We start from the raw sequence: 20,006 nt of genomic DNA on the forward strand, positions 1-20,006 counted from the left end.
GTGAAAACTGGTGGAAGGAACATTTAACAATTTGAGATATGCAGATGATACCACATTACTAGCCGAAAATAGTGAAGACTTGAAAGGACTACTGCTGAAGGTTAAAGCAGAAGGTGACAAAGCAGGATTACAACTGAACTTCAAGACAAAAGTAGTGACTACTGGGGAAATTGCACAACTTGAAGGCTGATGATGAAGAAATTGAAACTGTTCAAGATTTTCCCCTCCTTGGATCCACCATCTACCAAAAGGGAGACCGCAACCAAGAAATCAGAAGGAGATTGAGACTGGGAAGGGCAGCCATGAAGAAGTTAGAAGAGATTCTTAAGTGTACAGATGTATTGCTGGCAACCAAGATCATATTAATTCATGCTACAGTATACCCCATTACTCCGTATGGGTGTAAAAGCTGGACAGTGAAGAAAGCTGACTCCTTTGAAACGTGTTGTTGGAGGATAGTTTTACGGATACTGTGGACCACCAAAAAGGCAAATCAGTGGGTTCTAGATCAGATCAAGCCTGAACTCTTCCTAGAAAATAAAATGACCATACTGAGGCTATCGTACTCACATCATGAGAAGACGAGTCACTGGAAAAGGCAATAATACCAGGAAAAGTTGAAGGCAGCAGGAAAAGAGAAAGACTCAAGCTGAGATACATCGACTCAATCAAGGAAGCCACAGCCCTCAGTTCACAAGACCTGAGCCGGGATGTTAATGATAGGACATTTTGGAGATCATTAATTCACAGGGTTGCCATGAGTCGGAAGTGACTCGACAGCACTTAACACATACACACTAATTATGCAGCTTTTTCTATGCTTTTAAATTTAAACAGTGTCACACTCTTCATCTGTCAGTTGAGCCCAGATGTAATTATCTGCCATCAAAATCTGACACATGCGCTCATGCCCCATCATACTTGGAAACGTTTTAGAAGAACCATCAAAAGAGGAGTGAACCAGGGCAGCCGCCTATTCCTTGTTAATTCTTTTCCTATTAACACTACCGTGAATAAAACAATGACCAATGTGTGACCAAAGGATAATTTTTTGTGATTCCTTTGCACATGGGTTGCACCAGCTTCTACAGAAAACAAGAGTTTCAGTAGGACAATTTTTTAAAAAACCCTCTCCTTGTATTGACACTTTGCAGGATAATAATATCAGCAATGAAAATCTGGGTAAAAATATAAGGTTGATTTTACCCAGGGTTATGTGCCATTTCAGCACATTATTTTGAATTTGAGCAACTGATAGGGACTGTAATCATATGCTGCATGTTTATGTTTTGTCAACCAGAATACCCGCCGTATCGATAGATAAAAGAAAGGGTCAAAAAAGGACCTTTGTCCCAGAAAGCATCCTCTCGGATCTGCCAGAGAGTAAACTGAGAAGCTGCAATCAAAACGAAGAGTTGTAAGAGATGGTGTTGAGATTGCTAACGTGTCAACAGTCTCCTGGCAGGGGGAACTAGAAACAGCGAGAATGCAGGGTTCAGACAGACTGAACAACTGAATCTGATAGCCCTAAAATGCCCTGTGCAGAGAAGACATGGAAGACAGTTTTCTGCAGCAAAATACAAGCATTACAGGCTTGATCTTGTCTTAAAAGGAAGAGGTGAGAGCCAGAGTGGTATAGTGGTAGGATAGCCAGCTCCAGGTTGGGAAATACCTGGAGATTTTGGGAGTGGATCCTAAGGAGGGCGGGGTTTGGGGAGGGGAGGGACTTCAGTGGAGTCTAATGCCTTAGAGTACGCCTTCCAAAGCGGCCGTTTTCTCCAGGGGAACTTATCTCTGTCGCCTGGGGATCAGTTGCAATAGCTGGAGATCTCCAGTAGCCACCTGGAGGTTGGCAACCCCATGCAGTGGTTAGAGTGTCAGACTAGGATATGAGAGACCCCCGTTTCTGGCATGGAAGCTTTGCTGGGTGGCCTTGGGCCAGTCATGTACTCTACATCTAACCTGCCTCACTGGGTTGTTGTGAGGATTAAAAGGGGGAGAAGAGAGTGATGTCAATGGCTTTGGGTCCCCACTGGGGAGAAAGACAATATATAAATAAAGTAAATGCATAAATAAACTGATCTGCATTTTTAGAAGAATCACACAATCCAGCCCTCCCAGAACTGTACCAATTCAGAATATAGGCATTCAGGAGGACTCCCTGTTTTGTTTCAAACTACGCAGAAAAGTAGGAGAAAGCTAGATTAGGCTTCTTTCTACCTCCCTTTTCACAGACCGAGGTTTTTTTGGGGGGGGGGTTTATAGGGGAGCATTCGATGAAAAAAAAAGCACCACGTGGCTCTCCCTAACAAGCTAAATCTACCCCAGAACAACTCCAATCAGCAGTCAGGTTCAAACCAATGGGAAACTTCAAATCACCTGGGCTGGTAAAAAGCTCAGAATTATTCTCTCTCCCCCCCACCTTTTCTGGCAGGAATTGTAATCTGCAAGTTTAGCCATTCCTTTTCTTTCATGTTTTAAAAGCAAGCTATATGCATTAAAGGACATAGTGCTGCCATTTTTTTAAAAAAATGCACTATTCCTTGCTCAAAAAAAATTCAACATTACTAAATGTGCAATTATTTGTGTACTGTAACATAGTGCAGAATTAATATGAATATTCAAGTCTTGCAAGAAGCGGCAATAGTACAAAGCTGGCCAGGCCGGAGTCTCCCTTATGGGTCTGCATTCATTGTACTTCAACACAGTGTTACAGGCTGTCATGATTTAATTACAAAACAAAAGAGAGATCCCAGACCTCGAGTCCTGCGGCTGCTGAGAACTTCCTCGCACTTTCTGAAGGTGTGTTCACCTGCCCTGGCTGAATTCCAAGACGCATAATTACATCCTGCCAACGTAATTCCCTCCCGGAGTTTAATGTACAGTAAATACAGCATTAACCCGTTCCTTAGGAGCCGCGCTGTGTTCCTGTGCACGTTGAAACTCAGGTAGCGTTCCACTACAAGGGACGCGCTTTCCCACGGCCACACAAAGGGAAGCATGACTCTCAGACGCTGCAAGACCTCAGATGAAGCCAGGGCCAGTTAGAAGACTCAGACTCTACAAAAGGGGGAAAGGGTATTCATAAAACACATCACAGTTTTTAAAAGTCTTTCCCCCTCTCCCCCCACCCCAACCTCCTATTGATCAATCTTTTGCATTTTTCGAATCAGGACATCACTTCACTAAATACGTACTTTGGATAATTACATTTATGAATGATCCCGATATTTGTCTGCTATTACTATCCATTTCCACAGCCCAGACTAGTCTGAACTGGACACTAAGCAGGGTCATCCGTGGTTGGTACTTGGATGGGAGACCACCAAGGAAGTCCAGGGTCGCTACGCAGAAGGAGGCAAAGGGAAAAACCAACTCTGCTCATCTGTTGCCTTGAAAGTCCTGTAGGGCAAAACTTCATGGGGTCGCCAAAAGTCGATTGCGACTTGATGGCACTTAATAATTATTATTACTTTAGATTGGGTGGCAGAGTCTCTGACAGTCTGAATGGCATATTCTGAAATATATTCACGATTAAGCTGCCTCTCTCTGATAGCGTAAACTAGATTGATTCCTTACCACTAGAGGCAATGCTTCTCTTGACTGGAACAATCTTCCTAAGAAAATTATAAAATATAATGGAAAAAATGTTTAATAATAAAATACAAAGCATCCAACATAAGAACATAAGACTTATGGCAACCCAGTAAGGGTTTCAAGGGAAAAGGCATTCAGAGGTGGTTGGGCCACTGCCTGCCTCTGAGGAGCAACCCTGGACTTCCTTGGTGGTCTTTCATCCAAGTACCAACCAGTGGCGACCTTGCTTAGCTTCTGAGATCTGACACGATCAGGCTAGCCTGGGCCATCCAGGTCAGGGCTGCAACTGATTACAAAGACACACACACACATCTTCTGGCCAGTGACGGCCTGCGTGTCCCCCATCCCCGTTCCCCCCCCCCGGTCTTTGCTGCTGGACTCCCAGGGCAATGGGCTTTGCCTCCCGGATCAGGACTTTGCTCTGAAGATCTCTCTTGGCTGAAAATCTGCATCCATGAAGGATGAGGGAGAATGGTGACCTTCCTCACACAATTTTTACGAGGACCAAGAACACATAGAGCTGCATTCTAATGAATCAGACCCTTGGTCCATCAAAATCAATAGTCTACTCAGACAGGCAGCAGCTCTCCAGGGTCACACATGAACACATGAAGCTGCCTTATACTGAATCAGACCCTTGGTCCATCAAGGTCAGTATTGTCTACTCAGACTGGCAGCGGCTCACCTCACCTACTTGCCTAGTCCCTTTAACTGGAGATGCTGGGGATTGAACCTGAGACCTTCTGCATGCCAAGCACACGCTCTGTCTCTGAGCCACGGCCCCTACCATTAGGGAGAGACACTAGGGAATCCCTATGTATTGTATTGTATGTTACTAACATTTAGAGCAGGGGTCCCCAATCTTTTTGAGCCTGCGGGCACCCTTGGAACTCTGACACAGGTCGGTGGGCGCAGCCACAAAACGCCTGCCACGAGAGGCAGAAGCCAACCACGAAATCTCAGGGAGGGGGGTTATGCATAACTCAAATAATAACTCTTCAACATTCCAGGCAGAACTCTGTTTAACAGGATGCCTTTTAAAATGAACATGCTGTTTAACAATATTTTCTTGCATCCACACAGCTTATCTTCAGTCTTACACTGGAGATCCTTGTGCTGTGGTGGCAGCTGCTGCTGAGGCAACTTCTTAAAAAATGCACACAGCCAATCAGATGTCCAACGGCCAATCCGCAGTCCTGCGGGGCAAAAGTCCCACCTGGCCCCACCCACTTTCTGAAAACACTCGGCGGGTGCCATGAAAGGTGTCCGCGGGCGCCCAAGGGCACCCACCACATTGGGGGAACCCTGAATTAAACGTTGAAATGTTTTGCAACTTGGTTTCACCATCATAACCTGGGGAGGTGGGCTCTTCCTCTCCTCCAGGGAACAGAAGTCAGAGGCTCAGCGAACAGGCGCACTTGGGAGTGTTCCTTCCCTGCAGGCAGCTTTAGCACCGGGCGCTTTGTTTTCTCCCCCTTGCTACAGACATGTGCTTCAAGGGCTGTGCCTGATACCTATCTGATGGGGCACTGGCAATCCATAGCACAGGAGTCTCAGCACACCAGACTGCAATCCCCAGGATTCTCTGAGGGAAGCGGTTACAGTTAAAGACACCCCACGGTCTTTGGTTCGGAATAATGCCATTGCTTTCTGAAAAGGACTTTAGTCAACACAGTATAAACCTAAGTGTACAGTGCAGATATGTCCTCTCTCAGGGGTCCCCAATGGGATGCCTGTGGTGCACCTTTCCTGGTGCCCACCAAGCATTTTTACAAAGTGGGCAGGGGCAGGTGGGGCTTTTGCCCAGCGAGGCTTCTGACTGGCCAATGGACATTTGACCGGCTGTGCAGATTTTTTAAAAACGTCGCTTTGGCAGCAGCTGCCACCACAGCACATGGATCTTCACTGTGTGCATGAAAGTAAGCTGCGGCAGCCATTTTGTGGCTGGCTCCGCCTTCTGCAGCCGCCATTGGGCGGTAGCCATTTTGTGGCTGCACCCACCATTCTCTGCCAGAACTCCAAAGGTGTCAGCAGGCTCAAAAAACTTGGGGACCCCTCTGCCCTGTCTGGTAAAATCCCAAGCGCAAATCGCTTTAAAGCCTTACTAGATAAGAGCCTCATCTCAAGTCCTCCTGTCTGCCCCTCCCTCAGCCCAGGGGAGATCAGGTGGGCTCCAGAGACAGGGCTTTCTCAGTGGTTGCTCCCCCACCCCGGCAATCTCTGGAGCGCCCTCCCCTGGAGGTCTATCTGGTGCCTATTTTGTGGGCATTCAGAGGCCAGGTTAAAATACTTTTGTTTGCGGGGGAGGCGGTTGGGGAGACCTTATCAGCAATGTTATGACCCACATCCTCCCTTATGACTATTCTAGCTTGCTCTTACGCTGCTCTGCTGTCTGTTTTAGGCTACTAAACTAAACAGATTTATTGCTGACTGGGCTAGTTTGATTTGAATTAGTTGTCCGAATTTTAGTCTCAATTATTTGTTCTTTTGTTTTTTTATTGTGAGAGTCACCTCGAGAGGTTCTTGGAGAGGCAGCATCTAAGACCTCCAAATAATTAAATAAAACTGCCTCAAAAAATAAAATTGCCTTTGGGGATCACTAGGAGCATACCTTTCCTTATCGATGTGGACAAATATACAGATGTTCTTCAGGCTTATCCCCCTCTTCACAAGTCTCTAGAAGAACATCAGTCCTGAAACTGGGAGATGTGGTGTGCATGCATATGAATGCAGAAATACTCAAATGCCAGTGGTCACCTGACTTCACAACTACTCATCCGAAGTGAAAGTATTTCAGAATGTGGTAGAGAGATACGTGGTGGTGGAAAGTGTCTTCAAGTTACGGCCAACTTATGGTGACCTTAAAAGGCATTCAAGGCAAGAGGCAAACAGCGGTGGTTTGCCATTGGTGGTCTCCCACCCAAGTACTCACCGGGACCGACCCTGCTTAGCTTCTGAGGCCGGGCTAGCCTAGGCTGCCCTAGTCAGGGCTTGAGATATATGTACTCTAGAATAAATAAAACCGGCTCCACTTGGAGATCAGAGATTCTAGGAAATGTTGTTAAATTTTAAAGAAAACTGGCAGCTGTTACCGTCGATTTACTAACACAGAAGCCAGTCGAGGCTGGCTACTGCAGAATAAATTAATATAACGTATTTACTGTTGGTAGAGAGGAGTTTGTCAATGTTTAACCAAAGAGGGAGAGAGAGAAAGAATCTGGTACAGGCTAACCTGTTAAAGGATTAAAAACACGGCCATCAGGGCAGGTGGGAGTGTGGAAGGATGCCACCTCTGGATCACCGACGATCTGAAGGCCACATAAAATGTTCTTCACTGAAACCAATGGGAGCTACTTCTGAGGAGACAAGCTCCCTACTGTAAAAATGACTTTTCATTCTGTCACTCTATCCACATCAACGATACTATATGGTACAGGGTTGTCAAACATAAGGCCCATGGGCCAAATCCAACCCCTTGAGAGCTCTTATCCGCCCCGAGAGCCAACCAAGGAAGCCACCCTCTCCCACACTCTCGATCTGGGCTGGCGAGGCATGGCCCGGCCCAACCAAGTGGCATTTATGTTACAGTGAGAGAAAAAAGTATTTGATCCCCTGCTAAATTTGTCCGTTTGCCCTCTGACGAAGAAATAACCAGTCCATAATTTTAATGGTAGGTTTATTGTAGCTGTAAGAGACAGAATAACAACAGGAAAAACCCCAGAAACCCAGAAGACAAAAGTCAGAGACTTTTTTCCCTCACTGTATATCCGGCCCTCTATCAATTGAGTTCAACACCCCTGATACAGTGGTTTAAGCTTGGGAATCTGCAGAGAGAACTACATTTAGCACCAAATACTGAATGTGCACACAAAATCAAGGTCAGTTTTATAACAGTTGTGGCTCACATCTGTAGCTTCTTGCAAGGGTATCAATTGTTCCAAAGACCGTGTGGGCTTAACTGCTATTTTTACCAAAGCCTCAAGGAGCAACCTACAGCTCATGTGATTGCATAAGAGCCACAGCTTAAACACACCTTCCCTGGCTTCCACCTGCTCCTTGCCCCCCCCATTAAGCCCAATTTTTTTATACATACAGATCTCTTCCCAAGATCCCATGATGCACCACCGAGGCAGGTGAATCCTGGTGTGGTGGGATTTGTGGTGGGTTTTCTTTAAGAACTTCATGAGTGCAAACAACTACAGCAAATCTGCAGGAGGAAGTCTGCTCCAGAAAAGAATCTCAAAAGAGCTTAGGAAAAGTATGAACTGATCTGGTGCACCCCTCTGCAGGGATGCCAACAGTATGGTACCCAAAACAGGTCCTTGGCAACCCACTCCACACAGACCTTACTTTTCTGAAGGTATTGGTGGAGGCGGAAAAAGTGCCGTCAAGCCCCAGCTGACTTATGGGTTTTCAAGGTAAGAGACGAACGGGGTGGTGGTTTGCTTGTTAGTCAAGGATTTATTAGGATCGCAGAGTTGGAACGGACCACCAGGGTCATCTAGTCCAACCCTCTGAACAATGCAGGGAATACACAACTACCTCCCCCCCCCACGCACACACCCAGTGACCCCTACTCCATGTCCAGAAGGCGGCCAAGGTGCCCCCCTTCCTGTGAACTGCCTAAGGTCATAGAATCAGCCATGCTGACAGACGGCCATCTAGCCTCTGCTTAAAAACCGCCAGGGAAGGAGAGCTTACCTCAATATGCACCAGCATGTCAACAGGTCATTCACACCAAAGTCCTCTGAAACTATCCAATGTCCACAGGTTCCCAAATATCCATGGCATTTTATTGGCGGGGGTGCTTTGTGTTTGTGTGTGGGGGGAGCATTAGGGACCTTCTGGGTTTCTATTCAAGATAGAGGCCAACTGGACACAATACCAACGTCTCCAGTGTTGGAGAAAGATCATCGGCATTCCATGTATACTTTTGAAAATTTGCACACACTCTTGGTACAAATGCCCAAGCTAGCATTCCTGGCAATAACTACATGTGCTCACGGACAGTAACCGTGTTAGCGGTACACAACAAATCTCTTCCTAATGGGCTCTCACTGATCACTACAGCAACTACCGAATTATCACAGAACTATGAAAGGTGGTATGGGCGCACTATTTTCACACTCAAGTTCTGAAGTCAGTCTTTGCCTGAACCCCGAAGGACAATCTTCTCCCTTCCAGGGAGCAAACATGCTTTCTTTGACAGCCAGGCAGAAACCCAACCGGTCTTTGCAGACTCCTCCTTCATTCCACAACCCAAAATAAGAACATGCAATGCCAACGGATTGACAAAGGTTGGAATTCTGCACACACTTCAATGGAGCATATCCTCCCCCCCCCCCGGAACGCTGTGGGGCTTTTTCCTCAGCAAACATGCATATGGTGGGAACCACCTCCGCTCTAACACCCAAGCACAGACTTCCCAGTCAGCACCTTGACATTAGGAGCATGCGTCTCTGCCCAGTCATATGAAAACACCAGTGTCCGACACAGGAAGCTGCCAGCAGTCATGTTCTGCTCCAGCACTGTTATATACATAACCGCCAGCTGCAATTTGTACACACATCCTCCGTTCTCTGGGCAGGTATATGAGCTTTATGTGGAACGAACGGTCTTCCATGGATCTATCCGTCATCCACAGAAGAAGCAGCGCGCAACTTGGCATGTCGAATGTCCTGTTATGACGGCACACAGGTGTCTTTTCCTAAACACACACACTACACCCAGTACATCACGCACAGGCCATCTACACACCACACCTAAGAACGTTTTTGTAATCAGACTTCCAAAACTTGTCCCTACAAGCCATCACTCCCGTTCTGTTTTGCCACCTGGGTTGTGGCAGCCCTCGTGGCTGCGGCTGCTGCTGGCCACGGGTTTCTCAAGAACATGAGAAAGGCCCCGCGGGATCAGAGCCGGGCCCATCCAGTCCAGCAGTCTGTTCACACGCAGGGGCCAACCAGGGGCCTCCAGGAAGCCCCCAAACCCGACGGCTGCGGCGGCCCCGTCCTGCCTGACATAACAGGCCTGCTCCTCTGGCGCTGGAGAGAAGAGGGTGCATCCCGACTAGCGTCCCTCTGGACTAGTAGCCATGGGTGGGCCTCTCCTCCACGAACCTGTCCCCTCCCCTCGGAAAGCCTTCGCCTGCAGGGGATCCCACCGTCCCGCCCCTGAAAGCCCAGGCGGACAGTAAGTGGCCCAGGGCCAGGCGGGCAGACCCACGGCGGGGTCCCCACCTGCCGCCCCCAGGAGCATGCCACCCCCCCCCCCGCCCGGCCTCCACTTGCCCCCAGCGGGCAGCCCGAGGAGGCCGCCCTGCCCCTGCTCGGAGGGCGGGGGCGCCGGGCCGGGCAGGGCAGGGCAGGCGGCAGGAGCCGCGGGCGAGCCGGCGCCGGGTGGGCGCGGGGGGTCCGAGTGCGGCTGAGGCCTGCAGGGCAGCCCGGCTGGCCGCAGCGGCTCGGCCAGGTGCAGGGCGGGCACCGCCGGAGCCGCCTGTCCGCCCCGCTGCAGCCGGGCCGGGGCGCAGCGGCGTGTCGGCGGGCGGCAGCGGGGCAGCCAGGCGGCGTGCCGGCCCCATCCCTCCCGCCGGGGCGCCTACCTGGTGGGGGGCCCGCAGCAGGCGGTGCAGGGCGGGCAGCTGGGTGGCGAGCGGCAGGTCCCTGCGGAAGGCGTAGCAGGGCGGGCGGCTGGGCTCGGGGAAGCTGGTGCTGCTGAAGGGGTCCGTGTCGTCCAGCAGCTGCACCCGGCAGGACAGCGTCGCCCCCGACGCCCCCGACGCCATGGCGCCGCGCTCCGGACCCCGCCTGCCCGGCGAGGAGAGGCGGCGCGCCGGACCCCCCGTCCGCCCGTCCGCCCGCCCGCCCGCTCCCTCCCGGGGCCCGGCGCGCGGCGGCGGGAGGCGGCGGCTGCTGCAGGCTCGCGGGGCCCGGCGCGCGCTCGCGGGTTCGCCGGCTGCCTCTCGGCCTCGCGCGCCTGCGGGCCGCTCCGGGCAGCGGGCGGCGACCTCCAGCGGGCAGCGGCCCAGGCCCCTCCCCGGTCCCCAGCCGGGGTCGCCACGCCCCCCGCCCCCCGCTGGCTGGACAGCCCCTGCTGCTCCAGCCGGGAGAGACCCGCCGGAAAGGGCCGCTCGGGAAGGGGCCCCTTGAGGTCCCGCCCCCGAACCCCACCCCCGCAGTCGACGACCCCCAGGCCGTTCCCAGCCCGCCCCCCGCCCGCCTCCTGCTGACGGCCCCCCGCCCCAAGGGACCGGGGCCGGCCAAGGGCGCAGCGAGTCCGGCACCCGGCTGCGGGCCGGCTCTGCGGTGCGAGGCCGCGGGGATGCAGCCGGGCAGGGTTGCCCCGGCCTCTGGCCACCCCCACAGACTCGCCACAGGGGCACCGCGCGCCCCGGCCAAGGCCAGCCCCGCCGGGCACCAGAAGGGACGCCGCCGCCTCACGCAGCGCTCAGCGCTCAAAAAAGGGTGCTCTTGCTTCCAGTGACACCGCAGGTCACCACCCCTGCCCTTCATCCCCCGCAGCTCCTGCGCCCTCAGCAGGCACTTGGCATCCCTCGGCCAGAAGAGGGGGAAGAGGAAGAGCTGGTTTCTAGGCCCCACTTTCCCCTACCATGAAAGGGCATTAACGCATGGGCAGAATGTTCCTGGTTCGCTCCTCTGTTATCTCACAATAATCCCACAATATTTAATCCCACAATATTTAAGTCTGGATAATCAAACGCATGACGCCAGCCTATCCCACATTAAGTCTGAAACAAGTAGCTGCTGGAGGCTCCCCGTGCGTTTGAACCAACCATATAATGTGGGATAGTTTGCAATGCGGGATAGCAGGGGAGTGACATCGCCCAAGGATTGGCTGAGGAGTTATCCAATCAAAGGGCGATTCTCCCCCCCCTTTTTTTCTTGGAACACCAGCGTTCCGGTATACCATCGTCTCAACCTGTCAATTAAAAAAAGGCGGGATGGGAGACCGGAAGCAGCAATTGCTCGCACAGGAAAGGGGGCGGGACTGGGGACGGGAAGCGGCAATTGCTCGCGCAGGGAAGGGGGCGGGACGGAGGAGACCGGTAAGGGGCATTAGTAGCGAGCTAGCCGAGTAATTACACGCACGTCGGCGTTCCGGTAATGTAGCGGAATTAAAAAAAAGTAGCGGATTAGCACCAAAAAGATCGCTATAAACCAGGGATTGATTAATCCGGGGTTTCTTGCCTTAATTCGCGACTAAGGTGGGTCCGATGCGCAGCCCTTGGACGGTCGTGCGTGTGGACCACGGAGATTCGCTACTATTAAGGCACAAAAGCGAGACAAATTGGCCGTGCGTTAAGCCCCAAAGACTCTCAAAGCAGCTTCCGGTCACCTTCCCCTCCCCTCCCCTCCCCTCCCCACAACAGACACCTTGTCAGGTAGGTGGGGTTAGAGAGTGTGACGTCTGCAGCGGGAAGCTGGGCTATTGTGCAGCTTGGACTTCCCCAGGCTCCTGAGTTGTAGGTTCTCATTGGCTCCCAAGGTACAACCACCCAAACACAGACTGGGGGGGGGGGGCATGGCCGCGGGCAGCAGAGCAGGCATATAAGCAGGGGTTTGGGGCACCTTTCGCCGGTTCTGTTCTACGGTTACCTAATTAAGCAGTTGCTGTTGGAACTCCATCTCCAACCTCATGTATCGCCCACGCGGACTTAACAGAGAGAGTCTGGAGAGAACTGTGACTAGCCCAAAGTCACCCAGCAGACCTCGTGAGTAAGAGAGGGGAATCCAATCCAGTCCGCTGCTCTTAGCCACATGCTGAGTCCCCAAACTTTTTGAGCCCGGGGGCACCTTTGGAATTCTGGCACAAGGTGTCGGGCTCAACCGCAAAATGGCTGCTGCCGGAAGTGGAGCCAACCATGAAATGGCCGCCGTGAGAGGAGGGGGCTACACACAAAAGAAGCCCCCAAGTGCAGGGGGATAAGAGGAGTAATTTTTAAAAAAAAATAAACTAAGAAAGAGCAGTGTCAGGAGTCAGGAGTCGTGCGGTCCAGGCAGGCTCTTGACATGAGTTAGGCCCGTTTCTGTTCAAGAGCATCTTTCGGTTTTGTTTCCCTGAGCTGTTCAAACTCTCCCCGCTCCCTGCCTTTCCTCCCTGCTCTGACCTTGTGTCACAAGCAGGCAACTTCAGTATTATGGCTTGCTCACTCCCTGCTTCCCACCAGGCACTGTTATCTCCCAATTCCCAGGCCTGCTTGATCTTGCACCTGGGATTGCTTTGTGCTTAAAGTTATGCTTTGTAGACTGGATGGCCATTAGCAGCTTTGAACCTGTGGATTACTTATGCTGTACCTGCAGCTCCTGAATAAACGTTTACCTGCTTTAGATCTGCCTGTCTGAGCGAGTGACTTTTTGGGACTGCTGGGGTTTGCTGGAGAACCTCACATTAAGCTGCTAATCTTTTTGCTCCGTCCTCCGCTCCCAACCCAACGTGAGGGTGGCTATGGCGGGGGATGGAAACAACAAGAAGGAGGAGGACAAGACGGTGCCTCCGGCCAAGCCCAATCTTGGCTCGAAGGAGGACAAGCCAGTGGAGGAGAAACCAAGCGGCACCGGGAAGGGTGCGGTACCTAAGTTTTCTCGTATTCAATCCTGGATGGATTCTTCCCGACCTTGGATGGGGCCAGGGGCGGAAAGTAGGCGCCGGAGGCCAGCGATTTCTGGGATGCTTGAGGGGTTTGAGGAAGCCCCGGCCCATAGGGAATCGGACTGGCGGCGCGAGTGGGAGGAAGAATGCCAGCAACTCCGCTTCGAGAAACAGGAGATGGCGGAAAGGATGGATGCCATGCAAACCTTGATGCAAGATATGTGGCATGAGTTGAACGACTTGTGGCAACAGCAGCCTTGTCCTCCCGACAACCAACCGGCGGCTCCTGTGAACCAACCGGTCCAGCCACCGCCGCTGCCGCCGGGGCAGCCGGGTCCAGCGCCTCCAACCCAACGTGAGTTGAAGGTGACGTTTGATGGGTCGAGAGACCTTTTGTCTTATTTCCTAATCTAAGTGGATGCGTTCATGCGGGAGCAGGGTGCAACCTTCACCTCGGACGAAAGTATGGTTCAATACATTGCATCGCTGCTTCAGGGGGAAGCGATGGTGTGGATGGCGCAACAATACGAACTGCGCTCCCGAGTTTTGAGAAGTTTGGATGACTTCATGATAGCCCTCTGTAACCGGTTTGAAGACCCGCACCGGGGGGAACGGGCCAAGACAGCTCTTTTGCAGCTGCGCCAAGGGACTAAGTCGGTGGTGCAGTATGCTAGCGAGTTTCAATTGCTCTCGAGTAAAATCCTGGACTGGAGCGAGGCCACCTGGGTACAGTACTTTCGGGAGGGGCTCAGTCCTGAGTTGCAGCACTGGGCTTTCATGGAAGGGAATCCTCCGGACGTGGAGGGATGGGTGCGACATGCAGCCGACATCGAAAACCGTAGGCAGCTTCTGCAGCTCTCGAAGCAGCGTACCGCGCGGGAGGCCAAGCCCCATGGAGACAGGCCAGGCGCCCCTAAAGACTTTCGGCCCTTGCAAGGAGGGGGTCTGTCAGCGGCGGAACAGATTAAACGTTTCCAGAGTGGTGCCTGTCTCGTTTGCGGAGGCTTGGGACATTTTGCCGCTTGTTGCCCATCCCGGTCAGAAAAAACGGCCCCAGTCCAGGGTGCAGCTGTGGAATCAGAGAAGGCATGCACCAAGGGACAGGCACGCCGCAGAAGCACCCCGCCGGGATGACGGGGGACACCCACGGCTCTTCAGTTTCAACCCACCCAAGAACCGCCGAAAGCTACCGGCTCATCGGAGCCGCGGATTACAAATAAAGACTCCTCTTCCTCCAGCGAGGAGGAAGAGTGGAGCCCGCCGGCAAAAAACGCCGCCGGTCTGCTGTAAAGGGAGCAGGTCGCTCCGGATCTTTAGCAGGGAGCTCCGGTGATGGTAAGCGATCATGAAGACAATGTGTTCATTAAGGTTGCCCTCGCATTACCCTGGGGGGGGACCCGTGTTACGAGTATCAGCGCTAGTTGATTCAGGCTGTGCTCGGACTTTGATTAATGAGGAGACTGCACGTGAATTATGGGTAAAGAGGGTGGAGTTGCCCGAACCCATCCAGTTTGCCCAGATGGACGGTAGTGACTTTAAGGGGGGGCCGGTCACGCATAGAACAGCCCGGGTCGCTTTGGCAGTTGGGGAGCATTGGGAACAGCTCCATTTTACCATAGCCCCCACTATTAAGTACCCCATAGTGTTGGGAATGAACTGGCTACGTGGTCATAGTCCTACCATAGACTGGAAAGAATGGACTATTATGTTTTCGCAGGCCCAGTGTGACCGGCACAGGAGGGAGGTGGCATTCAGAGAACAAGCAGCCACTTTGCAAGAGCATCCGCCAGCAGAGGCTCCGCCGCCTCAACTCCCCAAGGAATATGCACAGTTCGCAGATGTATTTAATGTGCGCTAGTGTGATGAATTGCCCCCCCCCCAACGAGCCACTGACTGTGCAATTGAGGTGGTGGGGGAGGGCAGATTTTCAAAAGGGAAAATCTACCCCATGAGCCCTAAGGAAAAAGCGGTGTTAAGGGACTATTTGTACACTAATTTGGCTAGGGGGTTCATACGTCCATCCTCGGCGCCTCACTCGGCACCCGCTTTCTTTGTGAAGAAAAAGACTGGTGATTTGCGACTCCGCATACATTTCTGCAGACTCAATGTGGTCACGCAGACTAATGCCTACCCCCTTCCTCTCATTCCAGATCTGCTCGCTCAGTTGAAGAAAGGTCAGATTTTTACTAAACTAGATTTAGTGGAAGCGTACCATTGCATTAGGATCAGAGAAGGAGATGAACACAAGACTGCCTTCTCTAGTTGTTTCAGAATGTTTGAATATTTAGTGATGCCCTTCGGATTGACTGGGGCCCTGAGTGTCTTCATGCAAATGATTAATGAGGTGTTACATGACTTGTTGTTTAAAGGAGTGATTGTTTATTTAGATGACATTTTAATATGCACCCGGACTATGGACGAGCATGTGGCTCTGGTGAAGGAGGTGTTAAGTCGGCTGCGGGCCCACCGGTTATATGCCAAGGTTTCTAAGTGTGATTTTCACCAGTCATCGATAACATTTCTGGGGTATATAGTATCGCAGCAGGGTCTCGCCATGGACCCAGAAAAGGTTCGGGCAGTAGTGGAGTGGGAAGTCCCCACTACTCGCAAGCAGTTACAACAATTTCTTGGTTTCGCTAATTTTTACCACAATTTTATAAATGACTTTGCGCAGGTTGCCTTACCTCTCACTTCTCTCCTGCGGACCAAAGGGAAGGGGTCTGCAGCCACGTTGCCTTCCGCTCGGTTGCTTTGGACTCCCGGATGCCAACAGGCGTTTGACACTCTAAAACAGTTGTTCACATCTGAACCCGTGTTGAAACATCCTGATTGTGAGAAACCTTTTGTTGTTCAGGTGGATGCTTCAGACGTGGCTATGGGAGGGGCGCTTTTGGAAATGGGTGAGGGTGGATGATTGCAACCTTGTGCATATTTTTCTAAGAAATTCTTTCAAGCCGAGCTCAACTGGCCCATTTGGGAAAAGGAGGCCGCGGCCGTGAAACATGCCCTCACTCTCTGGAGGCATTTTCTAGAAGGGGTTGACGTCCCATTTGAGGTTTGGACCGATCACAAAAATTTGGAGAAGTTAAAAGGGTCTAGAAAATTGTCGACCAAACAGATTCGTTGGGAAGAGTTCTTTGCCAAATTCCGGGTCGTCCTGAAACATGTTCCAGGGAAGGAAAATTGTTTGGCAGATGCGTTGCCCCGTCTTCCCCAGTACCGCAGTTAAATCGACCACCCAGTGGATTCCTTATTCACTCCGGAACAACGGGGGGAGGTGCCTGGGTTAGTCATAGTTACTCGTGCTCAGAGCCGAGCGGCAGACTTGGACCCAGCAAGCGGACTACCGGAAGCACGAGGGTTGTTGAAGCCGTGCGCCAGGAAGAGGGAGGCCAAACGCTCCCGCACGCTCTCACTCGCCGGGGGGAGTTGTGGTTTCATGGGGAAAAACTGTATGTCCCGGAGACTGTTCGGAGAGAGGCGTTGGAGTTGGCTCATGGGGCAAAAACTGCAGGACATTTTGGATTTGTCAAGTCTTTACATTTTTTTTAATAAATGTTTTTATTGGTTTTCAGTATTAAGTGGGGATACAGGAAAAAAGAAAAGGGAAAAAACAAACAAATAAGAAAAAAACCTTTCGATTAAACAATATTTTTCATTAACAGAAGAAAAGAAAAAAAGTATTCTTAAAAAAAAATGCATAGGCCTCCCCCCTTGTAGAGCTCAATATTACACTCAAAGACAAAAAGCAAGAGCATAATTCATTTGATCATCAACTTAAATTACACCTATCTCCTAATTTTTTTGTTATTTTTTAATTTTAACATATTCATAAAAGGCGTTCCATTTATCTTTGTTTGGTTTTTGAATATCTTTTTGTAGTGTTTCTGTTAAATGTGCCATTGTTATGTATTCATAGGCTTTATCTATCCAAGTTTCGATTTTTGGTGTTTTATCCGTTTTCCACAACGACGCTAGAACTGTTCTCGCCGCTGTGATTAGGTATTTTAATATGACCTGTTGATCATTGCTGTATTTATCTGGTATTTTACTCAAGAGGAATAATTTAGGATCATACGTTATAGATTGACCGATGATAGCTTCTAAGTTCTTATGTATTTTCTTCCAAAATTTTTGGACTTGAGTACATGTCCACCAACAGTGAAAAAAGGTGCCTCTGGCTTTGCCGCACTTCCAACACAGACCAGATGTCGAACTATTCATATTCTGTATATCGCTCAGTGTAATGTACCATCTGTGTAACATTTTCAGCCAGTTTTCCTGAATCCCTTGGCAAAGAGTGAATTTAAGATTTCGACGAAATAGCTGTTCCCAGTCGTCAGTTGTTATAATCTCATTAAGATTTTCCATCCATTTGATTTGACAAGGCTTAATTTGTTCCTCTTCTGTATCGTATTTCAGCAATAACTTATATATTTTACCTAATAAATGTTCTGTTGGCTTACTTATCATCTGTTCGAATTCTGTTTTTCCTTTTATTACTCCCCGTGTCCAACAGTCCTGTTTACATCTTGAAGTTAATTGATGGTATGTTAGCCAGGGCATCTGCGGGTAATCAGCTTGTAACTCTAATAAAGTTTTGAGAGTTCCATCTGTTTTTACCAGGTCCTGATATTGTATTGTCCCGTATTTCTTTCTGTCTGTTATAGAACCATAGACATTCAAGGGTGCCATCAATAGTGACCCTTCAAAGCTTAGTCTTAGTTTTGTTTTCCGACAAACTGCCACCATATTTTCTACCGTTGGATGTCCTTCCATTTCTTCTAGACTTTTCTTCCAATTTTCCCCCCACAGTAGGTAGTGCGCTCCACCTTGTAGACTTGCCAGCTCTAGTTTAATAATCCTGTCATTCATCTGCATAATCCAATCTTTGACCCATACCATGGTTGCTGCTTGGTGATATATGATTAAATTTGGAAGTGACAATCCCCCTCTTTGTTTTTCATCAGTCATAATTTTAAATTTTATACGGGGACGTTTTTTGTCCCATACAAATCTGTTGATTTTTTGTTGCCAAGATTTTAGAATCTTTTCTGAGATTTTAATGGGGATTGTTTGAAATAAGAAGTTGAATCTTGGAAGTATATTCATTTTAACTATGGCTATTCTGCCCAGCCAAGAAACCTTCAGCTTGGTACAAATTTGAAGGTCACGTTCAATTTTGTTCCAGACCGTTTGATAGTTGTATATAAATAAGTCTTGGGTTTTTTTTTTTTGAAAAGTTATTCCCAGGTATTTTATTGGTTTTTGTCAGGTTTCAGTAAACTCACGGCGTCCCAGGCAATAGAAGCTCAAATCCAGACAGGGCAGTGATTTCAAAGATTTATTCTGGAAGTCAGTGGTTTCAGCAAGACGAAGAAGGTTAGAATGCAGATCATTGGGAATTTGCTACATTTATAGATCGGACACAATGGTTACAGCAATACAAGGGAAACAATACATTTCTTTCTCCTGGTAACGACTTCAGTGGGTCAAGTACCGGGTACTTAAGAGCAATCAGAGGTGAGGCTGGTAGAGTTCCTGGCATTGTGAGCGAGACCCGGTATCAGATGAAAGATTTACACGGGCGGGTCTCCATACACTTGCAGATCTCTGACCAGAGCTAGTGGGTCGTGTGCAAAACAGGAGGGAGGGGGGAGTGCACAGAAGGAATATTGTTTAACCCCTAGTGTCAGAAACCCTATCTGACATTCCGCCTCTCCAAAGACCCCCTCCCCGGGTCCCTGGGCTTGTCGGGACAATTCCTGTGGAACTCGGCGATTAAAGAGGGAGCGTTTACGTGTCTAGCTGCAACCCACTCATCATGGCTCAAATTCAAATGTTTCCAGTGTACCAGGTACTCCAACTGGCCCCTCCGCAACCTGGAGTCCAGAACCTTGGAAATTTCAAAGTGTTGTTCCCCCTGTACCATAATAGGAGTTGCCTCAGGAGGTTCCGGGTGCCAGTCAGGGGCGGGAGAAAAGGGTTTCAGAAGGCTGATTTGAAAGACTGGGTGTACCCCTTGCAAAGTGTTGGGCAGGTCCACCTCGGCCGTGACCTCGTTGATAACCCGGGAAATGGTAAACGGATCCACGTATTTCTGGCAAAGTTTCTTACAAGGGCGCAGTGATTTTAAGTTTTTGGTGGAGAGGTACACTTTCTCCCCGACCACAAGATCCCAATGAGGTGCTCTATGCTTATCAGCCTGCACCTTGTATCGTTCCTTCGCTTGGTCCAATTGTTTGACCAGTCCCAGCCAAGTATTTCTGACGGTATTAGACTAAGCCGACACCTCCGGCGGGTCGCCTCCCGGCGGAAGGGGAATTGCTCCCACAGGGTCGAATTCAATACCATATACCATCTTAAAGGGACTCTGCCCTGTAGCGGAGTGTACAGAGTTGTTATAGGCGTATTCCGCTAGGGGCAACAGATCGACCCAATTATCCTGGTGATAATTGGTGAAGCAGCGTAAGTAACATTCTACAACAGCATTCACTCTCTCCGTCTGCCCATCCATCTGAGGGTGATAGGCAGACGATAAACCTTGTTGTACCCCAACAATCCCCAGAAACACCTGCCAGAATTTGGATAGGAATACCGAGCCTCTGTCGCTCACGATCTTCCGGGGAAACCCGTGTAGACAGAAGATCTGTTGAACAAACAGGCGGGCCAGCTTGTGGGCTGAGGGTAAACCTTCGCATGGGATGAGGTGGATCTGCTTGGAAAACAGGTCCGTGATTACCCACAGTACGGTCTTGCCTTGGCTCGGGGGGAGATTGGTTACGAAGTCCATCCCAATC

General features: G+C 50.2%; 1 protein-coding gene across 1 annotated transcript in view; it reads right to left on the reverse strand.

The window, feature by feature from the left end:
• The window catches only part of FHOD3 (formin homology 2 domain containing 3), a 437,196-nt gene extending 426,967 nt beyond the window's left edge, over window positions 1-10,229 (reverse strand). The window contains exon 1 of the mRNA XM_056857839.1: window positions 10,199-10,229. The gene's annotated coding sequence lies outside the window, so the exon portion shown is untranslated. The remainder of the gene's footprint in view (window positions 1-10,198) is intronic.
• Between the last annotated feature and the right edge of the window lie 9,777 nt (window positions 10,230-20,006).

This window comes from Euleptes europaea, chromosome 11, assembly GCF_029931775.1.
Source record: "Euleptes europaea isolate rEulEur1 chromosome 11, rEulEur1.hap1, whole genome shotgun sequence".
In the NCBI taxonomy this organism is placed as follows: Eukaryota; Metazoa; Chordata; class Lepidosauria; order Squamata; family Sphaerodactylidae; genus Euleptes; species Euleptes europaea.